General features: G+C 43.7%; 1 non-coding gene across 1 annotated transcript; it reads right to left on the bottom strand.

Moving 5' to 3' along the window:
* Positions 1-8,238: 8,238 nt before the first annotated feature.
* Positions 8,239-8,379, bottom strand: LOC141135278 (U4 spliceosomal RNA). Its single transcript, XR_012243559.1, has one exon. It is a non-coding gene; the product is annotated as a U4 spliceosomal RNA (small nuclear RNA).
* Between the last annotated feature and the right edge of the window lie 4,996 nt (positions 8,380-13,375).

Genomic DNA, 13,375 nt, shown 5'->3' with positions numbered 1-13,375 from the left:
CCTGTGCCCACCGTGTGCATGTGCTGTGCCCACCATGCAATGTGCTGTGTTGTGCAGTACCAACCATGTCATGTGCTGTGCCCACCATATAATGTACTGTGCCTACCTTGTTATGTGCTGTATTGGGCAGTGCCACCAGTGTAATGTGCTGTGCCCGCCATGTAATGTGCTGTGCTTCGCCCACCATTAAATGTGCTGTATCCATGTATCCACCATGTAATGTGTAGTGCCAACCATGTAATGTAGTGTGCTCCCCCCCCCCCCGTGTAATGTACTATGCTGTGCCCCCCACAGACTCCCACCCCTCCCCTCTCTCTCTCTCTCTCTCTCTCTCTCATCCCCTCTCTTTCACCCTGTTCTCTCTCTCACCCCCTTCATCCCCCATTCTCTCTCTCTCCCCCTTCAACCCCCTCTTTCCTACCACCCTCTCTCTCTTTCACCCTCTCTCTATTCCCCTTTTTCTCACCCCCTCTCTCTCGTCCCCATCTCTCTCATTCAACGCCTTTCTCTCTCTTTTCCCCTCCCTCTCATCCCCTCTCTTTCAGCCCCCTATCTCGCTATCAACCCCCCTCCTCTCTCTCCTTTTCTCTCAACCACTCTCTCACACCCCTCTTTCTCTTTAATTTAATTCAACAAAAAATTGTTTGCGTTTTCATTTTATTTATTTTCATAAAAAGGCCCACCAAAATCCTTAGCACCAGGCCCATGTTGCTCTTAATCTGGCCCTGTTCATTTCCTGCTGCATATTGTCCAGCCGATTGCGCATGATGTCAATGGTATTGCGCATGGCATCAATATCCCCATTCCAGGCCATGAGCTGGCCTATCAATCTTTGGGCGCTGTCCTTTGTAAATGGTTCCCCTTCCACAACCAGCACATCACCTAAAATTGATGAAAAAACATGTATTTTGAAATATGCAGGCATACATTGATTACCTGAAGCTGGGGTATCAGACACTCACCTGGTGGGGTGCACATCTCGCCCACTTCATCTACCTCTTCTTCCTCCACCTCTCCTTCCTGCACATCCTCGGGGGGGGGGGGCTCTGGCGCAAGGAAATGTTTCCGCCGCTTCTCCTTCCACAACCATAACATCACCTAAAATTGATGAAAAAACATGTATTTAGAAATATGAAGGCATACATAGATTACCTGAAGCTGGGGTGTTCAGACACTCACCTGGTGGGGTGCCCATGTTGCCCACATCCTCAGGGGGGGCTGGGGCTTAGTTGCCATTGAGGCTGTCAAGGTCGGGGATCCTGCTGTCTGAGTCTTTTCTCCCCTATGAGAATTAAATAACAGGTATACTTATCACAGAGATATTTGAGTCCAGAAATAGGAATATGAAACATTGCTTAGAAGTGGTGTACAATTCTCTGTTTGGGAAGAGATCCAAGTTGAAGACATGATTAAAATTCCCTTTTAAACAAATTGCAATACTTAACTTTTTTGGCCAAGTTTCACAGATGGAGACACCCCAAGTATCCCCTGGAGCCCCTGTGTGGGTTACCCTAAAAAATGTTCTCTGGTGTCCCACACTAGTGCTTCTGAGTCCAGATGTGTAAATAGCTGCTGAGTGTCCTCTCCTTACATTCCACTGAATGGAGTTTGCTATTCATTCTAGTTTCAAAGACATCTAGACAACAATGTCCTAAACTTCTTTTAATAAGACAAATTACCAAGACCAAAATGTTGTTTAAACCCTGTATCAACTAAATACACCATATATATTTTCAAACAATGTTTCCTAGGAACGATGTTTCCTACGAACGATTCGTGTGTGTACACGAACATATAGGTAGCCATTTAAAACTGTACAACAGTAAAGAAAAGCACATGGAGCAGCATGCAAGTTAATAATCAGAATAGGAACACACGACAAGTACTTACTTTTTTTGAAGAACTTTCTTTATTCTTCTGTACTGATCCGGCTCCCTCAATTTAAGGTCGGACCAGCGTTTCCTCAATTGGTCTTTAGAGCAGCGTACCCCTAAATTTTGATGCAGGGTCTTCACCACTTTGGAAATGATTTTGGCCTTGCGCAAATTTGGCTGGGTGTACGGTCTATGCTTCCCATCATAGTCGTTCCTCCGCAAGATGTACACCATCTCCACAATCTTTTCAAAGGCCATATTGGAGGCCTTAAATCTCCTCTTCCCAGATCGGGACGTTTTGGGCTCCGGGCTTTCCTCATTACTGGAAGAATTAGCACACACCTGCTGTGTCTCCGCCATGTTGCTCCTACTGCGCACCGTAGAGAGAAGGGGCGGGGAATATTCGTAAAAAAGAACGTCAGGGGCGGGCGACACAGGCGGAGTTTCATGCATGCGCACTGTATATAAAGCTGACACGCAAGTGACGTACGTCTGTACGTTCTGTACTTAGAGAAGGGGTGGGGAATATTCGTAAAAAAGAACTTCAGGGACGGGCGACGCAGGCGGAGTTTCACACATGCACACTGTATATCAAGCTGACACGCAAGTGCCGTATTTACGTACGTTCTGTGCGTAGAGAAGGGGCGGGGAATATTTGTGAATAAGAACATCAGGGGTGGACAACGTATGCGGAGTTTCACGCATATGTACTGTATATAAAGCTGACACGCAAGTGCCGTATGTGCGCAGAGGAAATAGGAACGGAAGTTGCGAGCGACCGAAACTAATGGTAATTTTTATACAAATATTCGAACATCAGTGGCAAATACTGCTTATAGATTGAGGCCTATATTGGGATAAGATTATGAGAGTTTAGGCTAACATTAGTGTTTTTGTCTTGTATATTGTCTTACAGAAAAAATGAATAATAAGTTTAAGGACCCTGAATTCATGTCACAATTTATTGACAAGTACAGGGAGATGAGGAATCTGTGGGAGGTCAAGCACAGTGCATATTACAACAAACCAGTAAGGAAGGCAATGCTGGAGAGAATTCTGGCATTTGTGCAGACTTTGATCCCAGAAGCAACCTTCGAGATTTTGGAACATAAAATTGGGATCTTGAAGAATATGTACAGGAGGGCGCATAACAAGATCCAGGCTTCCCTGAGATCAGGAGCATCAGCAGATGATGTGTATGTACCCAAGCTGTGGTACTTTGAAAAACTGCGTTTTCTTGACGACCTCCACCCTTCCCTTCACCCCAGCAGAGGCTGGTGAGGAACAAGCTGGGCCTTACATCCTGGAAGAACCGGATGTGTCCAGCTGGAGCCAGGAAGGGATGAGCTTCGAGTTTGAGTCAAACTCACGTTCGACTCGAACATCATCTATTCGCTAGTTCGCCGAACAGCGAACAATTTGGGGTGTTCGCGGCAAATTCGAAAGCCGCAGAAAACCCTTTAAAAGTCTATGGGAGAAATCAAAAGTGCTAATTTTAAAGGCTTATATGCATGGTATTGTCATAAAAAGTGTTTGGGGACCTGGGTCCTGCCCTAGGGGACATGTATCAATGCAAAAAGAAGTTTTAAAAACGGACGGAAGTGATTTTAATAATGCTTAAAGTGAAACAATAAAAATGTAATATTCCTTTAACTTTCGTACCTGGGGGTGTCTATAGTATGCCTGTAAAGGGGCACATGTTTCCCATGTTTAGAACAGTCTGACAGCAAAATGACATTTCAAAGGAAAAAAAGTCATTTAAAACTACTCGCGGCTATTAATGAATTGTCGGTCCGACAATACACATAAAAGTTCATTGATAAAAACGGCATGGGAATTCCCCACAGGGGAACCCCAAACCAAAATTTTTTTTAAAAATGGCGTGGGGGTCCCCCTAAATTCCATACCAGGCCCTTCGGGTCTGGTATGGATATTAAGGGGAACCTCGCGCCAAAATTTTTTTTAAAAATGGCGTGGGGGTCCCCCTCAAAATCCATACCAGACCCTTATCCGAGCATGCCAACCTGGCAGGCCACAGGAAAAGAGGGGGGGTGAGAGAGTGCCCCCCCTCCTGAACCATACCAGGCCACATGCCCTCAACATTGGGAGGGTGCTTTGAGGTAGCCCCCACAAAGCACCTTGTCCCCATGTTGATGAGGACAAGGGCCTCATCCCCACAACCCTTGGCTGGTGGTTGTGGGGGTCTGCGGGTGGGGGCTTATCGGAATCTGGAAGCCCCCTTTAACAAGGGGACCCCCAGATCCCGCCCCCCGTGTGAGATGGTAATGGGGTACAAAAGTACCCCTACCATTTCACAAAAAAAGTGTCAAAAATGTTAAAAATGACAAGAGACAGTTTTTGACAATTCCTTTATTTAAAGTCTTCTTCTTTCCATCTTCTTCAGGTCTTCTTCCTTCCTTCTTCCTTCCTCCATCTTCTTCCTCTGGTTCTTCCTCCGATTCTCTGCTTCTTGTGGCATCTTCTTTCCCGCTTCGTTCTTGGGCCAATCCGCATCCATGGGAGGTTCCCGCTGTGTGACGCTTCTCTTCTTCTGACACTTCTTATATAACGGAGGGCGGGGCCACCCAGTGACCCCGCCCCCTCTGACGCACGAGGACTTGACGGGGATTTCCCCTATGGCTTTCCCCGTGATGTCAGAGGGGAAATCGGAGGATCAGAGGATCGGAGGATGAACCAGAGGAAGAAGAAGATGGAGGAAGAAACCAAAGGAAGAAGGAAGGAAGAAGGAAGAGGACCCGAAGACGATGGAAAGAAGAAGACTTTAAATAAAGGAATTGTCAAAAACTGTCTCTTGTCATTTTTAACATTTTTGACACTTTTTTTGTAAAATGGTAGGGGCACTTTTGTACCCCATTACCATTTCACACAGGGGGGGGCGAGATCTGGGAGTCCCCTTGTTAAAGGGGGCTTCCAGATTCCGATAAGCCCCCTGCCCACAGACCCCCACAACCACCGGCCAAGGGTTGTGGGGATGAGGCCCTTGTCCTCATCAACATGGGGACAAGGTGCTTTGGGGGGCTACCTCAAACCACCCTCCTAATATTGAGGGCATGTGGCCTGGTACGGTTCAGGAGGGGGGTGGGGCCACTCTCTTGTCCCCCCCTCTTTTCCTGCACCCTGCCAGGTTGCGTGCTCGGATAAGGGTCTGGTATGGATTTTTTGGGGGACCACACGCCATTTTTTTTTACATTTTGTTGCGGGGTTCCCCTTAATATCCATACCAGACCTGAAGGGCCTGGTATGGAATTTAAGGGGACCCCATGCCATTTTTTTTTAAATTTTGGTTCAGGGTTTACGAGTGGGGAAATCCCATGCCGTTTTTATCAATGAACTTTTATGTGTATTGTCGGACCGACAATTCATTAATAGCCACGAGTAGTTTTAAATGACTTTTTTCCTTTGAAATGTCATTTTGCTGTCAGACTGTTCTAAACATGGGAAACATGCGCCCCTTTACAGGCATACTATAGACACCCCCCAGGTATGAAATTTAAAGGAATATTACACTTTTATTGTTTTACTTTAAGCACTATTAAAATCACTACTCCCGAAAAAACGTCCATTTTAAAACTTTTTTTTGCATTGATACATGTCCCCTAGGGCAGGACCCAGGTCCCCAAACACTTTTTATGACAATAACTTGCATATAAGCCATTAAAATTAGCACTTTTGATTATTCATGTTCGAGTCCTATAGACTTTTACGGTGTTCGAACAAATTTTTTGCCTGTTCACATGTTCTGGTGCGAACCGAACAGGGGGGGTGTTCGGCTCATCCCTAGCTTCAGAGCATGCGTCTTTTTTTGTCCGTCGGACCGGCATACAGACGAGCGGATTTCTCGATAGAAACTGGGTCCGGCGGAGTTCCGGCGGAAAGATTTGAAACATGTTCCAAATCTAAAGTCCGTCTGATTTTTGACCGAAAAAGTCCACTGCAGGTCCGATGAAGCCCATACACAGTCGGATTGTCCGACGGATTCGTCCCGTCGGACCAGTCCAGTCGAAATGTCCGCCCGTGTGTAGATGGCATTAAACCTCTCTGCTGCCTTCGACACAGTTGACCACCTGCTCCTCCTCAGCAAACTACACACCTTTGGCCTCTGTGATTCTGCTTTATCCTGGTTCTCCTCCTACCTATCTCAGCACACTTTCAGTATCACTTACAACTCCATCCCCTCCGCTCCTCTTCCTCTCTCTGTTGGTGTACCCCAAGGCTCTGTTCTTGGGCCCCTCCTATTCTCGCTCTATACCTCTTCCCTGGGCTAGTTGATTACCTCCCATGGCTTCCAATACCACCTATACGCCGATGACACCCAGATCTATCTATCCACTCCTCAACTCACCCCCTCGATCTCCTAACGGATCTCAAACTTATTGAATGACATATTGGTATGGATGTCACACTGCTTTCTCAAACTCAATCTTTCTAAAACTGAGCTTGAAATATTTCCTCCTTCCCGGTCCCCCCCCATGACTTTACCATTAAGATCAACAGCACAACCATTGGTCCCTCCACACATGCCAGGGTGCTGGGTGTAATCCTTTACCTCTCCTTCAGCCCCCCGCATCTAATCACTGGCTAAATCCTGCTGCCTTAACCTCTGCAACATCTCCAGAATTCAACCCTTCCTGACTAATGACACCACAAAGCAACTTATTCACTCCTTGATTATTTCCTGCCTTGACTACTGCAACTCTCTCCTTAATGGCCTACCCTTACGTAGGCTATCCCTCTTTAGTCTATTATAAATGCTGCTGCTAGACTAATACACCTCACTAACCGATCCGTGACTGCTGCACCTCTCTGCCAATGCCTTCACTGGCTTACCCTACCCCGCCGTATAAAATTCAAAATGCTAACCACAACATACAAGGCCATTCACAACATCGCCCCCAGCTATATCACCAACCTCATCTGCAGATATCGCCCAAATCGTCCCCTACGCTCCTCCCAGGGCCTCCTGCTCTCTAGCTCCCTTGTTACCTCCTCTCATGCTCGCCTTCAGGACTTCTCCAGAGCCTCTCCCATCCTCTGGAACTCCCTGCCCTGGTATATCCGATCTGTCCCTAACCTGTCCACCTTTACGAGATCCCTGAAAACTCACTTATTTAGGGAAGCCTATCCCACACCCACCTAACAACCGGAGCCACCCCCATCAAATCATTCCCTGCATCTATTACCTTTTGTACCACCTCCCCCTCCCTTTAGAATGTAAGCCCTCCTGTTTCTTCTGTATTGAACTGTACTGTAATTGTCCCCCCTCTACATTGTAAAGTGTAGCGTAAACTGGCGCTATAATAATAATAATAGATGGAAGATAAGTGACTGGAAATACCTTCTATTAAAACACTTGGTAAATACATTACCCCAACAAGTCAGAGATGGGAAGAATTTAGCCCCATTGGAAAAACTCTGTGAGGTACAAACCCCATTGAAACATGGTATTTCTAAAGTATATGGAATATTGACAGAACTAGAAGGGCAAGATTCGCCCCCATATATAGGGAAATGGGAAAAATTAGATGACCATCAAGTTGTGAAAATGATAGGAGCAGTATATAGCTACGCAACAGACATAAACACAATAGAAATTACCAATAAACTATTGGCAAGATGGTACCTGACACCGGACAAAATACATAAATATCAACCGGACAAATCCACACTGTGTTGGAGAGAATGTAACCAAAGGGCTACAATGACACATATCTGGTGGGAATGCCTGAAAATTAAGCAATATTGGCAGGAAATCTTGGAATGCATAAAAGAGATAACTGGAGAAAAGATAACCAACAGCTTACAGACGTGTCTATTTCATGAATCAAAAAGAATGGTTTGAATGAATAGAATACTATAGCAAAATGGAATACCTATGCAGCAGAGAAAAAGGGCAATCAGGATGATACAACAGTATCTGGAAAAATGGAAAACCTTTAAAACCTCTGAGAAATACTTCGAAAAAATGACTGAGCCTGGTAGGGCTTAAGTAGGCCTAGAAATAAGAAATCAGACCGAGAGCAGACCAAGAGGGAGGGGGGAGGGGGGAGGGGGGTTGGAGGGCGAAAGGGAGAGAAGTTGTCAGGAGGAAGAGAAAAGGGAAATAAAAGAATAGAATTTATAGTAGATTGATATAAAACACGTTAGTGAATAAAATTTTAATATTTATATTTTGAATACATTTCATATTAGAAGAAACTCCTGGGAAAATACCACAATGATGTGAAACTGAGAAGGAGACAATAAAATGAACGTAAAGTTGAATAAGTCTCTCGACAGTATTTGCTGAAGTGGTAAAAAAAAAAAGAAGCCATCACTTTTCAGCTGTTTCAAACACATTGCTCAGTCTCCTTGGAGACTCTCAAAAATTGCCAGTGCTGACTGTATGTCAAGTCATCACGGCGGGGTATTGGGAATAATTTTCAACTAACAATAATCACGCCTTAAGTGAACCTCATTGGCTATGATAATGCCACTGCGAAAAGCTAATCAAATCAGTGCCTGCCAACATCTGCACTTCCTTGGAGGAGAAATTGACACTGAGGTGAGACACATAAGTATCAACCAGTGGGCCGGTGAGCATTCTGGGACTTGGCATTGCTAATGAGACAGAGACGATGCCTAAGTGGGCATTGTTTACTCACTGAATAGTGTTAGCATTTAAAAGGACTAAGGAGAATCTAAAGGGACAGGGCCCTAGATGTCAGATGTTTTTTTCCCACAGCAGTCCTCAAAGGCCACTGCCAATCGTCCTCTCCCGTTTAATTTTCTAGCATAGGTTGAAGATAAAAGGGAGAATCTAACCTGCAACCATGCAGATAGGGTATAGGTGAAGAACGCCTAAAGTTTCTGGCTTAGTTTTATCTACAGGTCAATGCTCTTTCACCAGAATCCAAGGAGTTTGAAAAGAGACACCGCCAGAACGGCTTCTTTAACACTGGACCAACACGCTTTCAGTATTCTTAATCAGTGACTGGGTTACAAATAAAAACAGTTCACCTTTAGCCTCATGGTGCCAGGTCCAGCAAAGGAAAGGCAGGCAAAATAAAGAGGTAGAATCCCCTCTGGATCATAGGCAAGTGAAGAATGAGCGCGCATGCCAATCACAGATTATTCTACTGGAGCCCAGGTAAGCTGTCATAGACAAGGGTTGTTGGGAAACAGTTGGTCAAGCAATCACCTTCATTTCTGGCATAGATTCCAAGAGCCTAGAAAGGGGGAAGTTTGCGTCCCCTAGGACATTTCATTTCTCTGGGCCAGTGAGCATTCCCAGCAGATGGGCATTAAGACTGTCCTATCAGCAGCTCAAGGATCTCACAGGTAAGTGAATGCCACCACCCAAACAGGGACATGAACCCTGGACCCTCAGATTAAAAGTCTGATGCTCTACTGACTGAGGTATCCAGGATCTGAAAGTGCTACTATCATAGCAGTCCCAGCTGCTTGAATCTTGACATCTATTGAGGAAAAAGACCATTCAGCCAAGGGGACCAAGTGCCTGAAAGCACAAGTATTTGGCTTGCCCAGGCTGGCCAATCGTTCTCTCCCCTTTAATTTTCTAGGACTGGTTGAAGATAAAAGGGAGAATATAACCTGCATCCATGCAGATAGGGTATAGGTGTAGAACAGACATAAATAAGATCCTCAGGAACAAAGCAAAGATTCTTTATTAGAAAATGAAGGATCGCCTCAGTTATGCATTTCAAAATGTTTTTAGTCCTCGGTGCCCAGGGCTGTCAGCTTCCATCAGCAGCGCCTGGTGGGAGATAATCTGAGGGTGAAAACAGACATGGAGAGCTTTCCAGTTGACGATCCACTGGGTTACTGGGTCATGAGAGTAGACCACTGGCCAGAACTTGCCCAGTATGCATTCGAGCTGCTAAGCTGCCCCACATCCATCGTGCTTTCCGAATAGGCATTCAGTGCTGCCGGAGGTTTTATGACGTATAAGAGAGCACGTCTGAGAGCACAGACTCCGTGGACCGGCTGACATTTATCAAAATGAATCAGTCCTGGATTAGAAGCAGTTATCAAGTCCCTGTTGCTAATGTCGCTGATTAAGTGCTTTCTGGATCTGAAATCTCTGAAAGACTGTTTAGGCTGTCTAGCTTTGTGAGTGTAGATTTCATCTGGAAGACATTTTTTGGTGTAGGTTTCATGTGCACAATTAACACTCAAGGCCAAATTTTTCAGCAACTGTTTGACAGGTGCATATCATTTCAATTTTTGACAGCAAGGTCAATTCTTTCTTTCATCAAGAGTACCTCTATAGGGTTACGGTGTAAAGGCACCACCAACACCCAAAGCCCAATTTTTCTGCACATGTTACTTCTATCCATAGTCTGTGAAAGAGACACCAGAATTTATCCAAAAAATCTCTAATCTTGTTCCGAGTGCACTTAATTGGGCCTCATCTTACAGACTAGCTCCCCAAGCCGTGATTTACAAAATAAAGAAAGCTTGCAGGGAAAATTAAATTTTTTTGGCTTTATAAATGTCATTATTGCTGCTGCAGGTTCTATACACGGTACAAATGTGGCACTTTACAGGTGGACTAAGGGGACCCCCCAGGCACTATATTTAAAGGAATTTTTCATTTCTATTATTTCTAATTTTTATGGTTTTACTTTAAGCATCAGTAAATCACTGCTCATTTAAAAATGAAGTTTTTTACAAACTATTTTCATTGATACATGTTCCCAGGACAGTAACCGGACCCCCATAACCATTGTATGCCCAATTACTTGCATATAAGCCTTCAAAATGGGCACTTTTTTCCAGATCTGATCCCAAAGACTTCAATGGATTTGTTATTCAGTTATGAACTTTTGCAAAGTTGGCCATACATGGATTGAAATGCAGCTGGTTCAGCAGGTGTATGTTCAGGGTGGTTGTGCAGAAGCTGTATAACCATCCTTTTTGATCTTTGCTGCTTGTTTAGCTCTGCTGGCTATAGCCTTTGTCAGAATACAAAGGCACAGCGGGAGGATTCCTCCACCCACATCGAGTGTGTGGATGGGGAAATCAAGTCATTTTTTTTTTTCGTTCAATCCACTGCTTGAACAGAAAAGAAATTCATCTATGGGTCAGTCAGAAGAGGAAATAATGTGAGGCAGACTTCTGCTAAATGTATGGAGATTCCTGTGCTCACCGCTGACAGTATTCTGCTTTATGACCACTAACTGGAACTGATGATTATAGTAAATCAGTGTTAAAGTGTAATGGCTATGCTGAAAACATGTGATAAAGCACACAACTGCTACCCGCTTCTGGGTGCCATGAGGCCTGAAGATCGCATAAAAACACAAAACATTATTTATTTTGTGAAAGCAGACACCCTAGAGAATAAAATAGTGGTAGTTCCAATATTTTATGTTACACAATATTACCGTAAAGGTGTAGGAAATGCAAACATTCAGTAACTTTTCAGATCACCCCTCCCAGCACAAATTCTCTCCTCCTCAAACCACCCTTCCTTGTTTACAAAAGTTTTATTGGAAGATTCAGTACAAAAGAGTTACAGAGTTATGATGGTTGAGACAGTTGAGTACGAAATGATGTATATAAGAGACAATATACCGTATAATTTGTGTAGTACATAAATGTGAGGCAAGTGAGAATATTATGGCATCAGGGGGGGGGTGTATGCAACAGATAGAATAAAGTATAGTAGATTTTAGTCACAAGTCCATAATGACCATTTTTCATCAAAAGTATGCATACTATCTTGTAGGGTATGATAGATTCTTTCTGAGAGTTTGAGCATGTCCATTCTAGACAGGACTTGAGTCCAGGGTAGGTTTTGGGATTTCCAGTTCAGTGCTATCATCCATTGGATAGAACTAATTAGGGAGTGGGTCAGTCTTACACATGAAATAGGTATGTCAGGAATTGTTGCATACAGTATACATAGTTGTGGTGAGAGGTTGATTTTTTTTTTTACTATAGATTCTATTTTATTAGCTGCAGCATTCCATATGGGCTCTAGGTATACACAGTCCCAAAATATATGAAGGAATGTGCCAGGTACATTGCAGCCCCTAAAACAGTTAGGAGAGGCAGTAGGATAGAAGGAGTGGATTTTCGAGGGTGTCAGGTATAATCTAGAGAATAGTTTCATTGGCGACTCTCTAAATGAAGCTGCAATATTACACTTGCGGAGGTTATCTGTCATGGCATTCCATGATTTTAGGGGGATAGAAATGTCTAAATCAACTTCCCATTGCAACATTGGGCCGGACTTTTCTGGTAACATTATATCGTTAAGATATCTATAAATTATAGAAATCAGGCCTTTGTCCCTTGGGGAATTTAGACAGATGTGCTCAAATAAGGTCGTTTGAGATTGAATGTTTAATGAGTAGTGTTCTGTATAGAAGTTTCTAATCTGGAGATAATTTGTGAGTTCGGAAGAGGGAAAGTTGTATTTAGATTGAAGGGTGTGGAAGGAAATGAATGTTTTGAAAGGAAGTAGTGATCTTAAGGTAGTCAGACCGCTGTTACGCCAATGAGGGAATGAATTATTATTGTTAAGGTTTTGTATAAGTCTGGGGTCTCCTAAAAAGGATGCCAGAGGGGGAGTGTCTGATGATAGTTTAAATGTTTTATTGATTTTAAGCCAAAATTGGAGATGGTGAGCCACAATATTATTTAATTTAAGGATTTTGTGGTGGGAGTTTAGATTGGACCATAATAGGCCCTGTATGAAGTATGGAGAGATTGAGTTTGATTCGAAGTTTAGCCATGGGATGTTTGAGTTGGGGGCAAACCATTGGGCTATTTGTGTAAGTTTGGTTGCTATAAAATATTGCCAAATATTTGGAAGGCCAAGCCCGCCTTTATTTTGGGGTCTGAACATGAGAGAGTAGCTGCATCTAGGTTTCCTATTAGACCAAATAAATTTATTAATTTCTCTTTGTAGAGCTTCAATTCTGGTTTTGGGGACATTGATAGGTAAAGAGCGGAAATAGTATAAAAGTTTGGGGAGAATCGTCATCTTAAAAGCGCATATTCTACCAAGAAGAGAGATGCGATAAGAGGACCAAATTTTTAAAAGAGAGCTAATGTTTAAAAAAAGAGGTGTGTAGTTGGTTTTATATAGAAGTTTGTGGTGAGATGTGATTTGGATACCAAGGTATCTAAATGATTTAGAGCACCATATGAAGTTGAAATTTTGCTGAAGGTTTGTGGTCAGATTAGGGGGCAGATTGATGGGCAGGGCTGAACATTTATTGATGTTGATACCTAGGCCTGATAGAGTATGAAAAGAATTGAGCTCGGATATAAGGTTGGGTATTGATATGAGAGGGTTTGTGAGGAATAGTAGGGCGTCATCTGCATAGAGACTCAGTTTGAATTTGTTTGGGCCTTTACTATATCCATTGATGTCTGGGTTATTTCTTATAGCTTGGGCTAGGGGTTCTATTGCTAATGTGAATAATAGAGGGGAAAGGGGGCAGCCCTGTCTGGTACCTCTACTTAGA

Source organism: Aquarana catesbeiana, linkage group LG03 (assembly GCF_042186555.1).
Source record: "Aquarana catesbeiana isolate 2022-GZ linkage group LG03, ASM4218655v1, whole genome shotgun sequence".
In the NCBI taxonomy this organism is placed as follows: Eukaryota; Metazoa; Chordata; class Amphibia; order Anura; family Ranidae; genus Aquarana; species Aquarana catesbeiana.
The sequence above is the reverse complement of the archived record's forward strand: the minus strand, read 5'-3'. Positions and strand labels throughout refer to the sequence as shown.